Source organism: Anguilla rostrata, chromosome 6 (genome assembly GCF_018555375.3).
Source record: "Anguilla rostrata isolate EN2019 chromosome 6, ASM1855537v3, whole genome shotgun sequence".
NCBI classification, from domain to species: Eukaryota; Metazoa; Chordata; class Actinopteri; order Anguilliformes; family Anguillidae; genus Anguilla; species Anguilla rostrata.
The window spans coordinates 34,685,194-34,704,229 of NC_057938.1; the positions used below are offsets into that span (position 1 = coordinate 34,685,194).

A 19,036-nucleotide genomic window follows, 5' to 3' on the forward strand; every position below is an offset into this window, starting at 1 on the left:
ACCTCCCACCCCACTGCCGCCACTAGGCAGTTAGCAGGCAAGATGGTCTCCTGCTCGGGGCCCTCCTCAGTGAGGCTGAACTGGCGGGAGAGAGCGTCAGGCTTGGTGTTCTTGGAGCCCGGCCTGTACGAGAGGGTGAAATTAAAACGGCCAAAGAATAAGGCCCAGCGAGCCTGGCGAGAGTTGAGACGCTTGACCCCCCTGATATACTCCAGGTTCTTGTGATCGGTCCACACTAGAAAGGGAATCTGGGTGCCCTCCAGCCAGTGGCGCCACTCCTCCAAGGCCAACTTCACGGCCAACAGTTCACGGTCTCCAATACTGTACTTCTGTTCTGTGGGGTTGAGACGGTGGGAAAAAAAAGCACAGGGGTGAAGCTTGTTATCACGACTAGAACGTTGAGACAAAACCGCCCCCACTCCCACGTCGGAGGCGTCCACTTCGACAATGAACTGGCGGGTAGGGTCAGCAGAAATCAGGATGGGAGCCTTCGTAAATCGTCTCTTGAGCTTGTTGAAGGCCTGATCTGCGATGTCTGACCAAAGGAACTTAACTGCCGGAGATGTAAGGGCAGTGAGGGGGGCAGCAACCCTGCTGTAGTCACGCACGAATCTGCGATAAAAATTAGCGAATCCCAGAAACCTCTGAAGATCCTTACGCGTCTTAGGATTGGGCCACTCTGCCATGGCCCAGACCTTGACCTCGTCCATCTGGACGCCTCGGGAGAACACGATGAACCCCAGGAAGGACACTGACTCCTGGTGGAAGACACACTTCTCTGCCTTTACGTATAATTGGTTCTCCAGTAGCCGTTGTAGCACCCGCCGGACATGCTGCACGTGCTCCTGGCTGGACTTGGAAAAAATCAAAATGTCATCTATGTACACAAACACAAAACGATTGATCATGTCCCGCAGTAGGTCATTCACCAGGGCCTGAAAAACGGCAGGAGTGTTGGTGAGGCCAAATGGCATGACAAGACATTCGTAGTGCCCGGTGGGTGTATTAAAAGCGGTCTTCCACTCGTCCCCCTCCCGAATGCGGACCAGATGTTAGGCGCTGCGGAGATCCAACTTGGTAAAAACGGTGGCCCCCTGCAGGAGCTCAAAGGCGGAGGACATCAGAGGAAGCGGATAACGGTTTTTAACTGTGATTTCGTTAAGGCCCCGGTAATCAACGCAGGGTCGGAGAGAGCTGTCCTTCTTGCCCACAAAAAAGAACCTCGCGCCCGCCGGGGAGGAGGAGGGACGAATAATGCCAGCGGCCAGTGACTCACCAATGTATTTGTTCATCGCCTCGACCTCAGGGGGAGACAACGAGTAGAGGCGGCCCCGGGGAGGAGAAGTGCCAGGTAGCAGCTCGATGGGGCAGTCATACGGGCGATGCGGGGGCAGCGCAGTAGCTCGGGCCTTACTGAATACGGCCCGCAGGTCCTGATATTCAGGGGGAACGGAAGACAGGTCAGGGTTATCCTCCTGAGGCACAGGAGCAGAGGGCAGCAGACACAGAGCAGACCGGAGACAATGGGTGTGACAGTAGGTGCTCCAACCCATAACAGAGTTCTCTGACCAGTTAATGTGTGGGTTGTGTTTAACTAGCCAGGGGTGACCCAGCACCACCGGAACCAGGGGTGAGTCGAACAGGTATAGGACGATTTCCTCACCATGGTTGCCAGAAATGAGAAGACTCACCGGGGCTGTGACGTGGGTAACGGTGGCTAACCTCTCCCCGTTGAGGGCATTGGCCCTCAATGGGGTACGCAGGGCGACGACGGGCAGCCGCCACTGGGCGGCCAGGGAGGCATCAATGAAGCTCTCGTCCGCGCCAGAGTCAATCAGAATGGTAATGGGCCGCCGCTGCCCCTCCCAGGAGAGGGTAGCAGGCAACAGGGTGCGTTGGGCTGGGGAGCTTGGAACGGAGGTGACGCTCACCAGTACTCCCCGTTCTACTGGTGAGCGTTGCCTTTTTAATCCGCAGGTGGAGAGGAAGTGCCCAGCCTGGCCACAGTAGAGACACAGCTTGTTGTTCAACCTCCTCTGCCTCTCTGCCGGGGTTAGATGGGCGCGATCCACCTGCATAGGCTCCGACTCCCGCCGAGGAGGAGACCTGGAAACTGAGGCAACGCGTGGGTGAACTTCTGAAGATGACCACAAGGGGGCACTCACGGTTCTCTCCCGGCGGCGTTGGGTTAGTCGGTTGTCCACTTGGATCGCCAAATCAACTAAATCATCAAAACCGGAGGGGAGCTCGCGAGTAACAATCTCGTCCTTTATGTGCTCGGCAAGCCCGTGTAGGAAGGCATCAAACCGAGCGACCCCGTCCCACTCGCTCGTGGTGGCGAGGGTGCGGAACTCAATGGCATAGTCCGAGACCGACCGTCCTCCCTGGCGTATCCGGAGCATCAGACCGCCAGCCTCTCTTCCATGCACGGAGCGGTCGAACACCTTGCGCATCTCCTCCGCGAAGGTACTGAAATTGTTACAGAAGTTAGCCCCACTCTCCCAAACAGTAGTTCCCCACTCCCTAGCTCGTCCGGATAGCAGGGTGATAACGTAAGCCACCTTAGCGCGTTCAGTAGGGAAGGTGGACGGTTGCTGGTCGAATATTAGCGTGCACTGTATTAAAAACGACCGACAGGTACCTGGATCCCCAGCATAGCGCTCCGGTGGTGACAGGCGAGGTTCCCTGGCTGGGGGAGCAGGGGGAACCCGGTCAAACGGATTCACTGGGGGGGACGAGACGCTGGTTGGCGTCTGCTGGAGTCGCTGTAGCTGAGCAGTAACCTCCGTCATGGTATGAGCGAAGGAGTCCAGTGCCTGCTTAACCGCCTCCAGCTGGTGCTGATGTTCGCCTAACATGGCTCCCTGTCTTCCCAGCGCCGTCTGTAGTTGACCCAGGTCCGCTGAGTCCATGGTGGCCAGATCGTACTGTCAGGGTCTGGGGTGGGACTCAGAAGCGGACCAGAGTTAGTAGAAGATGCGATTTATTTTGCGAAGCACAGAATCAGAAGCAGTCTCTTAATCAAATACAGGCAGGGGTCAAAATCCGGGAAATCAGGTAGACAGGGCAGGGGTACAAAAACGGGAACCGGGGGGCAGGTCGATTAAACAGGCAAGGGTCAAAATACCAAGGCAAGGAAATAACACGGGCAGGCTAAACTCGAGGTCGGAAACAAACAAGTAAAAGTCAAAAACCAGGAAGGACAAAAACACTAAACAAGGCTGGAAAGGCTACTCGAAAAATCAGAGGCACGATCTGGCAAAGAAAAAAGGTGCACACAGAAACTAAATAGCAACGCCAATGAGTGAAGATGGGATGCAGGTGAGGAAGGTAAGTGGAGGCTTGATTGCAGATGCGGAAACCGGTGGAACTGGGGCGGGGCGTGGGCGTGGACAGGAACCAGGAAAAACAATAACAAACGCACACCCAAGCACACGAACACAGAAAACACAACCGCAAGCGAAAACAAGTAAACTGAAAATAAAAATAAATACACACTAAAAAATAAAAAATAAACAAAACTAAAACGGAACACAAGGAGAATCAGGCAGGATTCCTGACACTCTCATGGTCCTGATGACAACAGCCACTCTGCCCCTCTCTCATGGTCCTGATGACAACAGCCACTCTGCCCCTCTATCTGCTCCTGATGACAACAGCCACTCTGCCCCTCTATCTGCTCCTGATGACAACAGCCACTCTGCCTTGTGACCTTACAAGATCCAAAGAAGATAGCCAGCCTTTACTTATCTCTTGCTCTTGGAAGACTGGATGCAACAACAGGCCTCAACAGGCAAGCTATGAAGATAATCTCCTAACATGTAAAGTGAATGGAACCCTCCCACAGGCAGAAGAACTCATAACACACTTCATTTTTGTTTTTAATAATTCCAGATTTTCATGATTTTGGTTTTTCCTTTTTAAATCAGAGGGTGTTGTGTAAAATTCCCACTGTAACATACTGGGTGCTGCGTCACCCCTCATTGGACGTTGACATTGACACGTTACATACACACGCGGTTCATTCCCATTCAGAGCCCACAGTGATTAGATGTGTCTTTCCCTCTCGTTCACCTGGCTCCTTTTTTATATTCATCCTTTGTGTTGTAATATGATATATGATAATATGTTATTTGTTCCTTATAGAAGATGGGGATAAACATCAGGTGCATTACCTTACCTTAGTTGTATAGTAAGTTTGCATTAGGTTGCCAGTTGGATTATTGCTACATTTGAACATAAGAACATAACATAACTTGAACATAAGAAAGTAGAGATAAGTAGCCAACTAGTGTAAAATAACATGATGCCGTAGGTTGGTTTTCCTCCTGTCCTCCCCAATTTTTTGAGTCACCAGCCGCCACTGCTTTAAAGGCATTAGCTGGCTAATTAGCCAGAGAATGTTTTTGTTGTTGGTTGTTACTCACCAGCTAGACATTAGACAGCCTAGGTAGGCAGCTAACATCTTTCAGATCTAGATTACTGCAAAAATGATTTTTATTCAGACTGGACAATGAACATGAAACACAACATTAAACCCAGTCAACATTTAACAAACACAACTGTCTGTCAAAAATAGGTGACACGGCCACAAGCGACCGATTGTGGGTACGTGGCACCAGACGGCGTCGCCGCGTACAGTGTTTCTTCACTGTTACGCATTCACTCTGTGGTAGCAGTAAAAGACAAACGTTATCAATCAGTTTTGTCTTATCAGTTTTATAAAATATTATTATTATTGAGGACTTATGAGCATAGCTAAGCCATATGTTTGCCGATAGACCTAGCTGACATAGTTTTCTGGTGCAAGTCAAAACAGGAGAATGACAGCATTGACTATCTGACTCTGTCTACTGAACACTGATATCATTTCATCATCGCTGTGTAAGTATTACTGCTCAAAATATTTCAGTTATATACGTAGTTTTTTAAATTGAGTGACTTTAAATAGGTTAGCAGTATTTTATAATGAGGATATTTTACACTGTAATGTAAGCATTCGTTGGAAGCTTCAACAGGGTTTCTGTTTCATGCACGGGATGTGATGTGACCTGGAACATTGCCAAAATGTGATGGATGGTTGAATATAATTTTGATGTCATCCTATCCACAATGTTTAATCTTAAACCTTCATAATGGGCATATTTATATGCTTTATAATGGCCCATAAGCATTTTATTCATTTTTGGAGAGATTTTGGATATGTTTCTGGACCCCTAGATATTTTAGACCACTGTACTGACAGAAAGCTTATAATTCCCACTTGAAATTATGCAAAAGTGTGTTTCTTGAGTTAAAACAGTTGATTTGTAGTGAAATAGTTGTGATTTACAGCAATGCATAATTTAGACATTGTGGATAGATTTGGAGACACTGGGTGCACTGCTTACTTTTTGCTTCATAGACCTTTAGTAGTTTTGTGGTCAAGGATTTTTTGATGTAGGACATGCATAGTTTAACCTGTTTTATGGGATCTCTCTGTATCTCATTGCAAACTAAAAAAGATTAGGAAGCTAGGATTTTTTTGCCTAGACAATTGCATTTTTGGCACTTTATTTTTTCCTAAATTATGAACATGAACTAATATAAGATATAAATAAGTATATAAATGGGACAAATGTTCTACTTCATTGAAGCCATTCTTCAAGTCTCTGTGATAATCACAGAATGGAGTTATAAAGCTTTAAATAGGGTACCCCCTAAATGGGCATGGATTGACCAGAGTTGGCATGCGCGCAAAGGGGATATGCGTATGTGTTATTCCTACAGCTTGTCCTTGGATTGCCTGAAAAGACCAATACGGATAGTCCCAGAACAGCACAATCCAACACTAATGGTCCCAAGAGGCAAAGTCTAATAGCAATGGTCCCAAGAACAATGTAAGACAAAAATGAATGCTTTCCCTTGCCATGTGGAGAGAAAGCATGGTGTGGGTTCAGGCAGTGGATGCATCTGATGCATATAAACAGTCAGGATGCATACCAACCTCTCCACTGGGATATGACAACCATTGAGGTGAAAACAAGACTTTTTTATCTTTAAAAACCTTGACCTACAACACGGTCAAGAGCCACTACTCCACTTTTGAGCGACGTCCAAGTACAATTGGGCTGCAATTCTCTGTACTCTAGGGGCAGCTGCAAATGGAATCTCGAGTGTTAGCATAACATTTTCAATAACCTGGAGTACTAGTGCGTGCACATAGTATTGAATCTGAGAAGTCTTCATGTTGCAGAATTCAATGGCTGGCATAATGTCGCTCAGGCCTTTATCTTTATCTACACATGAGTTTTCAATCAAATCATCTACTTCTACAGAGAGCGTAGGATGCCTATTATTCAGCTTACAATTCATATACCATTCCAGTGCAACTTTGACGAGAGAGCAAGACCTTCTCAGCTCAAATGGCATTATGCATTATATCAAGAGACCTCATGTTTTTTTTCTTCTCCCTCAGTGCCATCATTACTTTTGCCTTGGCTAAAACACTATGCTTGAATAGCCTAAATAGAATACCCTTAAGGTAAAGAGTACACAGTGTTGCACTGGGCGCTACTGTCATCGAAACGAACTGAGCCTGAAATTGCGCTGTATCTGGTGACAATACTCCCGGCCAAAGATCTGTTGCAACAGGTCAGATAACCCTGCACCCCTTACAAACACACACACACACGCACACTGCTTTTACAGTCTACAGTTGAGGCCAAAAGTTTACATACACCTAGGCTAAAGATATTTAAACTCAGTTTTTCACAACTCTGCACATTTCATGTTACCATACATTTCTTTTGGCAAGCCAATTAGGGCGTCTACTTTGTTCACATCAGAGGTCATTTTAAAACAATCGATAAGAGATGAGATTTATTTCAGCTTTAATTCACTATATCAGAATTCCAGTGTGTCAAATGTTTACATACACCAAGTTGGCTGTCTCTTTAAACAGTCTGGAAGATTCCAGAAATTGATGTCATGACTTTTTAGAAGCTTCTGGTGGTCAATTGTCATAATTAGGAGTTAATTGGCACCTGTGTCTGTATTTAAGGGCCTTCCTTTAGAACCACTGCCTGTTTGCCCTTGATACCATTGGAAAATCCAAGAAACTCAGCCAAGACCTCAAAAAAATTGTGGACCTCCACAATCCAGTTCCTCCTTAGGAGCAATTTCCAAGCAATTGAAGATACAATGAGCATCTGTACAAACAATTGTATGCAAATATAAAAATCTTGGGACCACACAGTCACTGGATCATTCAGGAAGAAGGCACAAATTAACTCCCAGGGCTGAATGAACTTCGGTCCGAAAGGTTCAACTGAACCCCAAGACAACAACAAAGGAACTGGTGAAGGAGTTGGAGGTATCAGGTACCAAAGTATCTACATCCACCATTAAGAAAATCCTACATCACCTAGGCCTAAAAGGATGTCGTGCAAGGAAGAAGCCCCTACTCCAAGACCCGCATAAAAAAGCCTGAATGAAGTTTGCAGGTGATCACTAGGACAAAGACCTAGCCTTTTGGAGGAGTGTTCTCTGACCAGATGAAACAAAAGTTGAACTGTTTGGCTATAATGATCAGTGATATGTATGGAGGGAAAAGGGTGAGGCTTTTAATCCGAAGAACACCATCCCAACTGTGAAGCATGGGGGTGGCATTATCATGTTGTGGGGGTGTTTTGCCGGTGACTGGTGCACTTCAGTAAATAGGTATCACGAGGAAGGATGATTATCTGGAAATACTTGTAGTTGTAACAAAATGGCTTAAAGACAACAAAGTGAAAGTATTGCAGTGGCCATCACAAAGCCCTGACCTGAATTCCATAGAAAATTTGTGGACTGAACTGAAAAAGCGTGTTTGAGCAAGGAGGCCCACAAACCTGCCTGAGTTACACCAGTTCTGTCAGGAGGAATGGGCAAAAATTCCGGCAAAGTATTGTGAGAAGCTTGTGGAAGGCTACCCCAAGCATTATCAAGTTAAGCAATTAAAAGGCAATGCCACCAAATACTAACAAAGTGTATGTAAACTTTTGACCCACTGAAAAGCTGATACAGTACATAAAACCTGAAATAAATCTGTCTCTTGGCTATTATTTTGAAATGACCTTTTACGGAAATTTAGTAGATACCGTAATTGACTTAACACAGGAAATGTATGGTAACATGAAATGTGTGGAGTTGTGAAAAATTGAGTTTGAATGTATTTAGCCTCGGTGTATGTAAACCTTTGGGCTCAACTGTAACCACAGCCTCGATAAAAGGTGCCCTTCACATTGCACGACAGGTACATTTTAGACAGCCCCTTACACTACTACCTTACTTTTCTAAACCAGTTTTTACTACAGGTGCATATGAACCACCGTGTACCTCTATTCCCTTGTGGCAACAGTTTGCAGTATTACACCCCTCCCAATCTCCACTTATTCTATGTTTTTATTTCTCTTGCCTTCCTTTGTTATAAGTTGTCCATAAGCAGCCTTGTTCTTGTGGTGGGATCCCAATCAACTACATATTAAATTCATTTGAATTGCATATTGCTGTTTGGAATGTATTCTAGTGAACTTAGTTTTACCAAAAAAGTTTGGAAATCACAAGATTTCCAAATATGTACATTAAAAGCAAAGGACAAGCATAGTACAATGAGGTTGAACCTTGACCTGCATTAGAGGGTCATAATATTGAGATTTTTGATTAGTGAAGTGTTTCCTCTCTGCCTTCATGATATGAAGAAAAATCTATATCATTTTTTTTAGTTTGATGCCCACATATTCTATGATCTGATTATTGGGAAAACTCCTGGTGTTCTGCAAAAATAAAGTCAATTAATGTGTCACTAAAAAACACAAAGAAAAATGAGAGATGTGCTTATAGCATTGAACAATGCTGAAATGTTACAAAGGCTCTATCAGACATGTATTGATTAACAAAATGAATGAATATGACAGGTACCATTTAGAGAAGTGTTTGATGTTTTTTTATGGGGTTTTTTTTTAGCCAAAAACATATGGCTGAAATAGAGCTTGGTTTGGCAGTTACACAAAAGTTTTTTTATCATGAAAATTATATTTTAAAATTGACCAGAAAAATCAGGAAGAAAATCAGTTAATCTGTTTGGCATGTTTTATTCTTTATTTTATTTTTTATTTAACCTATTTTTACCAGTTTGGAAAGTCCAGTTTAATTTAATGCTCATCACTGCAACCTCCTTTGTAAAATTCGGTGACCATTCTACCACGAAGCTCATGATGGTAGGACGCTTCCAAATGTTTCTTTTTTGAAATGGGGGAAAGATTAACAGTTTTTCCCTCTATGGCTAGTATGGATAGCCCAGCGAAAAGTGAAGACTCTCCCTGAACTTGGTGTATTCTCCTGGTCCTAACATTCCACTCTACCTGCCACCCCTCATAAAAAAATTAAATAAAAACACACAAGTCCCCAGGCTCCTTTTCCTGTAACACAAGGGGTTTCCAACAGGGTGAAAGGGCTGCACAATCTGGCTTCCAAATAATTTTGGATCAAAGCCTTTCATCGCCACACGCGCGGCATTTCCGCTGAAGGTTAATTTGAGAAAATGCATGTGCAAATGAGGCCCATGACAGCTGCAAAAAGTATCTGATGAATACCACCGTGGTACCTTTTAATATCAAGGGTAATATTAATGAAGGAAGGCTTTTCTGCAGAGGGGCCTGTCACACAGATCCTGGGTTGTACGGGAGAGGAATGCATCATAAATGCCCTCCACAGTGCCCATAATTCCTCCTGGCCACCATTCAAACAGCACATTTATAATGACACGTGCGGCTTAAAGGCTTTTCCCAAGTGCTACAACTCTAAAACCCAGAGTCAGTGCCATATATTAGCGTGCCCTGCTAACAAGTACCGACTGGCATAATTGACCTCCCCCGCCTCTTGTGATCATTAGTTTAATATGGCGGACTAATGGCTCGGCAACGGCGTTTAATGACATTACTCTCCTGGGGGTGATAGTATTTTGTGCTCCTGCTCCCTTTAAAAGAAACAGAGAATTAATTTCTACTGTCAGCTGGAGATAATGTGTGTTTAAGCCTTAATGGGGGGCGATCGATGTGACATCCGTCTCCCTGGTGTTGCCCGGTGCAGTTTCACGGACAGTCTGCCCCGTTAATCCGTTTAATAAATCCCCTTTAAAAAGACGCCCCATTGATCTTTAATTGGGCACCGGTGGTTAATCACCTTCGTAATTCTTTCATCGGGGCAGGAGTCCGTGGCATTGTGGGAATAAGGCCAAGGCAGAATGCTGAGAGCGGGCGTGGGGAAACCTGCTGATCAATTCCCTGGACAACTGGAAGCACATACACGTACGCTCAGGAATTGGCAGTATTTCAAACACACGTTCATGTCTTTGAATATGTATGTGTGACCCAACACGGGCTTGAGATACATGTTTCACACTATTTCTCAGGAGAGGTTAGAAACGTTGAAAAAATATCTGGTCCAAACATAGTTAACACCAGAATTCCATTCCTGAATATCCAATCTACCACTCACCTGAAATACAAAATTCAAATTGTTGCACAGATATGTGAAATTTTGTTAAATATTGTTACTAGTTGGTCCTCCAATGTCCCACAGGCACAAAAATATCTTAGATGGTTTGGGCATATATGTCTACCACAGGTACTGGCACAATTGTCTTTGTTGATGATGCAACTGCTGTCCACAGCAGCAGAATTAGTTATGAAGTGTACAGAAGCATCTTATCTGCTCAAGTTCATGCAAATGCCTCCAAACTCATTGGACAAAGCTTCATTCTACAGCTAGGCAATTTTCATGAAAATACCTCCAAACAATTGGACGTAGCTTTATTCTACAGCAAGGCAGTTTTTCAGTGCCAAAAGCTTGAAAATTCTTGACTGGTCAAGTCATTCACCCAATCTGAATCCAATTGAACATGTGTTTCATACGCTGAAGAGAAAACTTAAGCCAACTAGCACCAAAACAAGCAGATTCTGAAGATTGATGCATTACAAGCCCGGCAGAGCATCACCAGAAAAAATACTCAGCACCTGGTGATGTTTATGGGTCAATCAGACCTGCATGCAAAGGATATGAGACAAAGTATTACATCTGACTGCTTTCATTTACATAAATTAATATGTCCCAGACATTATGGTGCCTTGGAATGAGGGGGCTATGTATAAAAAGTCCTGTGAAATCAAAATGCATAAAAATACCCTTAAATGAAAGCTGAGAATGTGCACTTTACCCACATTAATTATTTAATTAATCAAAAAAATGTGGAGTTGATATGCATTTGATATGTATTTTCCCAAACATTATAGAGCTCCCTGTATGTGACTGCAAGCAAATCTAACTGTCTAACCCTTGCAATATGTTTGGCACAAGCAATGTTGGTGCACCATTTTTCGACTCCCCTTCATGTGAGGCACATCAAGCTACACGCTATGCTATGAACAATCACCCCCCTTTTTTTGCTTAATTTCTCCAATTAAAATTTAAATGATAATACTGTGGATTGCAAAAGGAGTGTGTAAACCATGAATTGTAGATTGTTCTATTTCTTGAGATCAGCCATAATCATTGCGTAAGGTTGGAATGTATTCATTCATTTTTCTTTAGTGCAGTGGTTAGCACAGCCACCCCTCCCCTTGAAGACAAGTTTGAGTTTCCCCAGAATGGGAGGCATTTACGCACACTTAAACAAGTTATTAGTTTTCCTCACCTGTGTGCCATTGGTTTTGTTTCCCAGTGTTAGCATCTTGTGTTCCATCATGTTTGTTATTTAGTTTTTTCTTTATTAAAGTTTTCTTGCCTTGCCTTGTTTTCTCGCTTATTCCTTGTCTTAAGTCAATATCTGCAAAGCTGCGTGAGGGTTGCAGGATGATTACTCTTCTGAATACCAGGGTGAGTTTGTCTGCCACCATTGCTGGCTTGTTGAGCACATTGAGAGAAAGATCCTTGATCTCAAGGGCTGACTTGCTGGACTCCACAGTTCACAGTTGGTAGAGTTCCAGGAACTAAGTAGTATATCCTTTTAAGAACTCGTGTGCACACCGCAGCTTGGAAGGGGGGGACTCCAGAGCAGAGAGAGAGTTAGATGACAGTAAGGCACAAGCACAGAAATACCCAACAGGGGTAGCATCTCCAGAGGCTGTGGTGTACAACTAATTCTAGCATTTGTTGGAACTGGACACAACCCTTGACCCTGAGAGTAGGAGGACTGATGAACCTCAGGGCACCCAGATTGCAATATCCTCTAGGAAAAGGAAGTTGGCAATAGTGGGGGACTCTGTTATTAAAGGGGTAGACAGCATAGTCTGTTTGCATGACAAGGAGTCTTGACAGTGCCTGTCTGGAAAAAAGTTAGCCTGAACATTTTTTTCAATGCTGCAGTAGGACAATGAAAGGCTAGTTTGGCTTGGCATATGTTAGGTCAGAATAGTGTTCACTGTGTGAACTAAACTGTGTTCTTGGCTAGAAATAGCTGTAGGAAATGAGTATCGTATCTTATTGAACCTGTGTTTGTAGTTGTCCATGACCATGAAATACACTTTTGTACATCGCTTTGGATAAAAGAGTCTGCTAAATAAATGTAATGTAAGAGTAGGTGCATGAAGAATAAAGAAGCATTTCTTTATAAGAATAAGGATATTACTACCATAGTTAATTTTTTGAGAGTTTTACCAGAGAGACGTTACTAATAGGCCTATGCAATACTGAGAATGTCTTAGCATATATTGAGATTAGGGATAAACAATATAAATTACATAAACTAAATATAAATATGGCAGTAGACCTGATGGCATATATACCCAAGGGTACTCAAAGATTTAGGTGAGATCACCTTTCAATCTCTGGCAGGTATTTTTAGACAGTCTTTAGAAACCGGAAAAATACCTAATGACTGGAAGCAAGGTAATATAATTTCACTATATATGAAAGGGGACCGTACTGATATAGGAAACTGCAGGCCCGTCAGTTTAACTTGCATCACGTGAAATACTGGAATCTAGCATTAGAGACTAGATTAGAATATTTCATTAATTTATTTTCTTGAAAATAACAACTTCCAAAGGCATAGCCAGCATAGATTCATGCCTGAGAAATCTTTTGGCATTCTTTGAGGAAGCCTTCCAAGTGTTTTTATTTTAGGGCTTACAACATTGTATACTTAGATTTCCAAAAAGCATTTGATAAGGTACCACATGAGAGACTCATTATCAAAACGAAGACTAGGAATTACGGTAGGTATTTCAGAGTGGGTTTGGAACTGACTACAAGGTAGAACACAGAGTAGTCGGAGGGTTCTTATCTGTACAGTGTACTGTGGAAAGTGAAGTCCCACAAGGATCAGTGTTGGGACCAGTGCTCTTCCTCATTTTTTTAAATGACCTTGACAGGGACATTGAAAGTACATTAGTTAAATTTGCAGATGATTCAGACTGGTAGGCCCAGCAAATAGTTTGGAATCTACTAAAGTAATCCAAGAAGATAAAATAAAATCCAGAAGTGGACGGAAACCTGGCAAATTAAATTCAATATAGCAAATGTAAAGTTCTGCATGTGGGAAATAAAAACATTAGGCAGGGTTGCCTTATAGGAGGAACAAAATTGTAATGTGCTCAATTTGAAAAAGACTTGGGAGTAATGGCTGATCAAAGCCTTTGAGGTTCTAGGCACTGTGCTGTAGCAGCACAGTAAAAGAGGTCAACAGGATGCTGGGATATATATAGCCAAAGGTATTGAGTATAAATCCAAGGAAGTCGTACTTATCTTATATAATACCTTCACCAGAGCACACTTAGAGCATTATGTGCTGTTCTGGGGACCATGCTACAAAAAAAGTTATAGAGGTTGTGGAAAAGGTTCAAAGAAGGGCAACCAAATTGGGTCCTTGTGTGAAAGATAAAAGTTTTGAGGAATGACTTAAGATGTTTAATCTCTTAGGAAAAGGAGACTTAGGGCAATTTGTTTGAGCCTTTTAAATTCATGTAATGGGGATTTACAAAGTGAACTACAAGACATTCTCCAGGTTGAGTTCTATTCATAGAACAAGAGGGCATAAATGTAAATTAGTTAAAGGTAAAATTCACACTTTAGGAAGTTTTCTGACCGAGAGTAGTCACTGTGTGGAATGGCTTGCCAGGTCATGTAGTAGGGGCAGAAACTGTGGGGGTTTTCAAGACGAGGCTTTATACGGTTCTGGGTACTATTCAGTTTGTAGGTAAACCGAAAACTAGATACACTTTAGTGGTAGGAAAATGGCGAGAGTTGTTCAGCTGAATGGTCTGTTCTCATTATGTTTTGTTATGCTACTAATTGTGCACACTTTAATTAAATCTTTTTTGAATATTTTTTGAAATTGCAAAAGTATTATATTTTCTTATCCCTATGCATGGTGGCCCCTTGTAGGGGGACATTGGTGTCCCAATTTTTTTATAGTATTTATATTTCTCAGAAATTATGAATTAAAACTTCATGAAAACCGCAAAATTCTATTGCAGGATTGTTGAAAGGTGTTTAAAAAGTATCACCACTTACCTTATTTCCTTATCAGCCTCTCAATTGTACTGCAGGGCAATAAAACAACTAGTGCTAATATCCAAACCATTGTTTATATTCTTCACTTCGCCACAGCTATGGAGCACTATTATCTGGAGTATTTTTAGTTTAATGATCAATGAATTGTCGCAGAGGTTCGCTGAGTAACACATGACCTGCTATGAGGGAGAGGAGCGGTTTCTTTAAGAGTGAAAGAAATGGACCGGACACAGAAGTCTATCATTGTAAAGTGTCATTTTTGTCAAACAAATGGGCTAGCTGTTAAATTTATGCATAAATCCAATAGAACTTCTGTATATCCACACTCACTGCTTCAGTCGAGATATTCCAGTATTATAATAATGTAATGTACTTAGTGCAAGTTGACTAAAATCCATAAATTTTAGCTAGCTACCACTGAAACCCAAAAAGCTAGCCTATTATGTTGGAGCTAATAATGTAACGCAAATATAGCTAATCATAGCGATGATTATCAGTGACAAACTTTTTCATTTTATTGCGGTTTTGGGGTGGCATTTTTTTCATCTTGTCTATGGCGGCAGAATGATAAGATCCTGGCCTGGTTTTCCCTATCACTGCTTATAGTGCCAGGGTCTTGCTGGGAGGGATCAACGTGCAAGGTGATGTGACTTGACTTAACTTTACAAATTTAAGGTGCCATCACTTTTCCAATCAATGCTTAAATCATTTATTATTTTTCATTGCTTATTTCAGGTTCAAATGCAAATACCAGAATGTAGGTGGCTCCTTGACAGTTATGCCAAAGCACCACAGCGAGACCTGTAAAAACAAACCTACTTAATGCTCATATTGACATTTCAACAAAGAAATACCTGTCAATCTCAGGGTGTTCCTGTGTTCCTCATTTCAGTGAATGTATTATAATGGACAAAAGTGGGAGATTAGATTCATGAAATCTCTTAAAAGTGCAACACTTAGCATTACAGAGCAAAGTTTATTATGCAGGGACAGTCATCTGCAACTGTACAACAGTGAAAATGGTTTTTGTTTTTCCATCTGTATACAAAGGTCAGCTATCCAAAACATTACCAAAACAAAACTAGTGTTACACGTGTAACGTGACTGTTTAGGTTTGTTCTCTTTAATATTAATTAATCTGAATATATTATGTTGTATTTGCATATGATAAGGGATTTAAGTATTATTCATCCACCGATCATATGTAATAATCCACAGCATAAGAAACTTCACTCAGACTTAAAAGTGAATTAAAAATGTTTAATTTACAGCACAATAGCATTAACATACATTATCACGGAAGACATTGTTGACAATATATCTGGTAGCTCATTTGCATTAAAGAGTTAAATAGTGCTACCATTTCCCTGGTAAATTCAGAAAGTTACATGGTAGTTACCAATGTTATGTTAGTTATGAGGAATGCTTAAATCTCCCATAGATGTATAGGTAGTTATTTGATTTGTGTCTCCTTGTAAAGACTTCTGGGATATTTGTGTGCTGAAAACAGGAACTGAGGGAGGATGGGATACAAAGGAGCTGCGATGCTCCATTCACATGCCACATCGTGGGCAGGGAGAGCCTACAGGATGCCCATGCTATTAGTTTCAGCTCCCAAATTAGAGGAACTGCCAAGTGGGGTATGCGAGTGAACATCAAATAATGGATGAGGACTCTCCCACTCACTCGCTCGCTCACTCACCCCTCAGGATTGATAAAATAATATGCACCCGTCCTCTTCAGCTAGAGCAACAAAAAAGGAAAGAATAACAAAAGATGTGAAGTGCATTCTGGGTGCTTTTTTTCTTCCTTTTTAATCATCAAAGGAAGACTGATGGGTCTGATCATAATGAAATATCAGGTGATGAATAAGCCTACATGCAGCCACTGTCAATCAGGTTTGTGGGATTATTTCTTTATTTTTCTGTTCATTGTATTTTTGACGGTTGGATTCTGCATTGCAAAGTAGTTGCTTATTCATAATAATCAATCAAGGCCATTCAGTGTGTGTGTGTGTGTGTGTGTGTGTTCATGCATTGAAGACATCTGGACACCTGACATGTCACTAATTTACCATATGAGAGTAGCTGATTAAACACTGCTGACATGATATTTGTCTGTGTGTGTGCGTGTGTGTATTTGTGTGTGTGTGTGTGTGTGTGTGTGTGTGTGAAAGAAAGAGAGAGGTTGCTACACTCCCAGTCGGTCTACTGTGTTGCTGCTTTGTATATCCCATTTGCTGAAGTCCTTCTTTCAGCCAACACAGCGTACTATTAATCATTCTTCCGTTTCTCACCGTGACAGTTTCACTGCCTTTATTCTGTTATTTAAAAAAGATTTGCTTTTATATTATACGAGCACAGAGAAAGAGTTGATTGTGGTAAAAATATATATATATATATATAAGTCATAGCATAGAAATGTGCCCTCAGCAATGAAACATGCTTTTTTATATTCACAGAGGTAATTTTCATCTCTGGTTTCTCTCTCCTGTCTGTAACACCTCCATGATCTCTAAGAACCCTGCTTGGCAATCATCCATAAAAAGAGTGCAACTAATGCACCTTCTGCTCCCAACCCCCCCACCCCCCAACACACACACACACACACACACGAGCTTGCGCACACACACACACCATCCTGAAACAAAGACTAGTGGTTTGTTTACTCATAGTGAAGCATTTCTTTTAATTAATAATTTGTGAAGACTTGTAAAATGTGTCAGAAGAGGTTTAAGCTTCAGAGGCATGAAAACTTCATAAGCACATGTTAATGGGCAGCTTTTCAGGCTCTAATCAGATTTGATGAAAAGGAATATAATGTTTATCTCATAATACTCCTTCATGTTACTCCAAATTCAGTTAAAATTGCTACCCACCTTTTTGCGTTAAGTCATCCAGGGATGTGTATATCCCATTAACGGTGTCCAACTTTCCTTTGTTTCAGATTTTATTCAGTTGTCAAGTCTTGCCTTGCTGAACTACATCCTGAGAAACTACAAAATCTACACCTTGTCCATCCTTCAAACCCTCAGCCTTTGAGATGACTCAAGGAAACCACGTGTCTTCCCAAGCTCATGATAAGACCCATTAAGGAACGATGGACAAGCACTGAGGCTGACCATGGGCCTGACCAGTCCAAATGATCAGTTGTCAATTTATTCTGGACTAAAGTAAAATGGCTTTGCATCATATTTCTATGTACTCATTCTCTATATCAGTGGTTCGCCAACTGTGAATCAAGAGCCACTGGTATGTCATGGGAGAGGTTGAAGTGTGCTACATGATGACACATGAAAAATATGACATTCTGCAAATATGAGATTCTACGACATTCACTCCAGTCAAATACTACATGTTTACACTGCACTGTAAAAAGTGCAGTGAAAAGGTGGTTGTTTTGACATGCGTTTGATTCCACTCCACCACAGACTGATGTAAAGGAAGAAATATTACTTCACACATCTTTTACCACAAAAAAACATGTTACTCTTGCATCAAAAATCCCAGTGTCTAAAGTAACAGTTAACACAGGAAGCTAAAACGTTATGGCAACATAGAAATCTACAGTTCATGCTTTTCAAATATGTTTTTACACCTCATTTCCTGTTGCCATGGTGCATAATAAATGATGGAAGATAAGATCTGTCTTCATGTAATTATGTGACGGCTATGGCTCCAACCAAATGCTTATCAAGACGAGTTACCGTGTTGGTCAGATTTTGCCCCAGATATGGTAAAGATGAAATTTATTGCGTACAAGAAGCATATCATCTGTGCAGAGGAGAATCAGAGGGAGTTTTTCTGCAGGACACTTCTTGACTGCCCCATTCTCCTCCATCAGAAAACCAGAACCAGTGTTACTGTAGTGCTTTTACTCGCCTGAAGCTCGTCATCTCAGATTGCTATAGTTACCAGGTTCCTTGCTGGGAATTGGGCTCCACCTTAATTCTTCTTTTAAAAATACTATCATTAACAGACAAGTTAAATTAAATACAATTTTGGTTCAATTGCATTTTATTTGTATAGCCCTTTTTACTGAGATGTTATCACAATGAAACTTCAAGTAGCAAAATTGGTCCAAGTCTGAATTCCCCCCTCTTATCTGTTATTTTAACAGAAAGACATAGGTTTCCCTAATGAAAGTAAGGGGGGTACCCCAGTGGGTGACATCACTGGCAACTCACGCCAAACCAATTCACGCTCTGAAAGCAGTACCACTGATGCCTTTCATAGACCAGTGCTGCCTCGTTACAACACAGTAAGGAATGCGCAGTGTTTACAACAAAGATCCCCCTAAACACCCCCACACCCACCCACCCCCAACCTGCCTGCAATCAGAAACCAGAGAAAATGAAGCTATGAAAGATTGGCCATAGCGTGGGCTGTAATTAAAACAAGTCTGCGCTTGATGAAAGCAGGTTCCATCAACAGGCCCACATTTTCTTTTTCACAGCTAGTTTGCGTTTATGACATAATTATAGTGCAAATCAAATGGGACACCT

At 42.1% G+C, this 19,036-nt stretch overlaps 1 long non-coding RNA gene across 1 annotated transcript in view; it reads left to right on the forward strand.

Annotated features, from left to right (window-relative positions):
• Window positions 1-18,137, forward strand: part of LOC135256999 (uncharacterized) — a 35,126-nt gene extending 16,989 nt beyond the window's left edge. The window contains exon 2 of the long non-coding RNA XR_010330565.1: window positions 17,479-18,137. This is a non-coding gene — a long non-coding RNA (uncharacterized LOC135256999). The remainder of the gene's footprint in view (window positions 1-17,478) is intronic.
• Window positions 18,138-19,036: the final 899 nt, after the last annotated feature.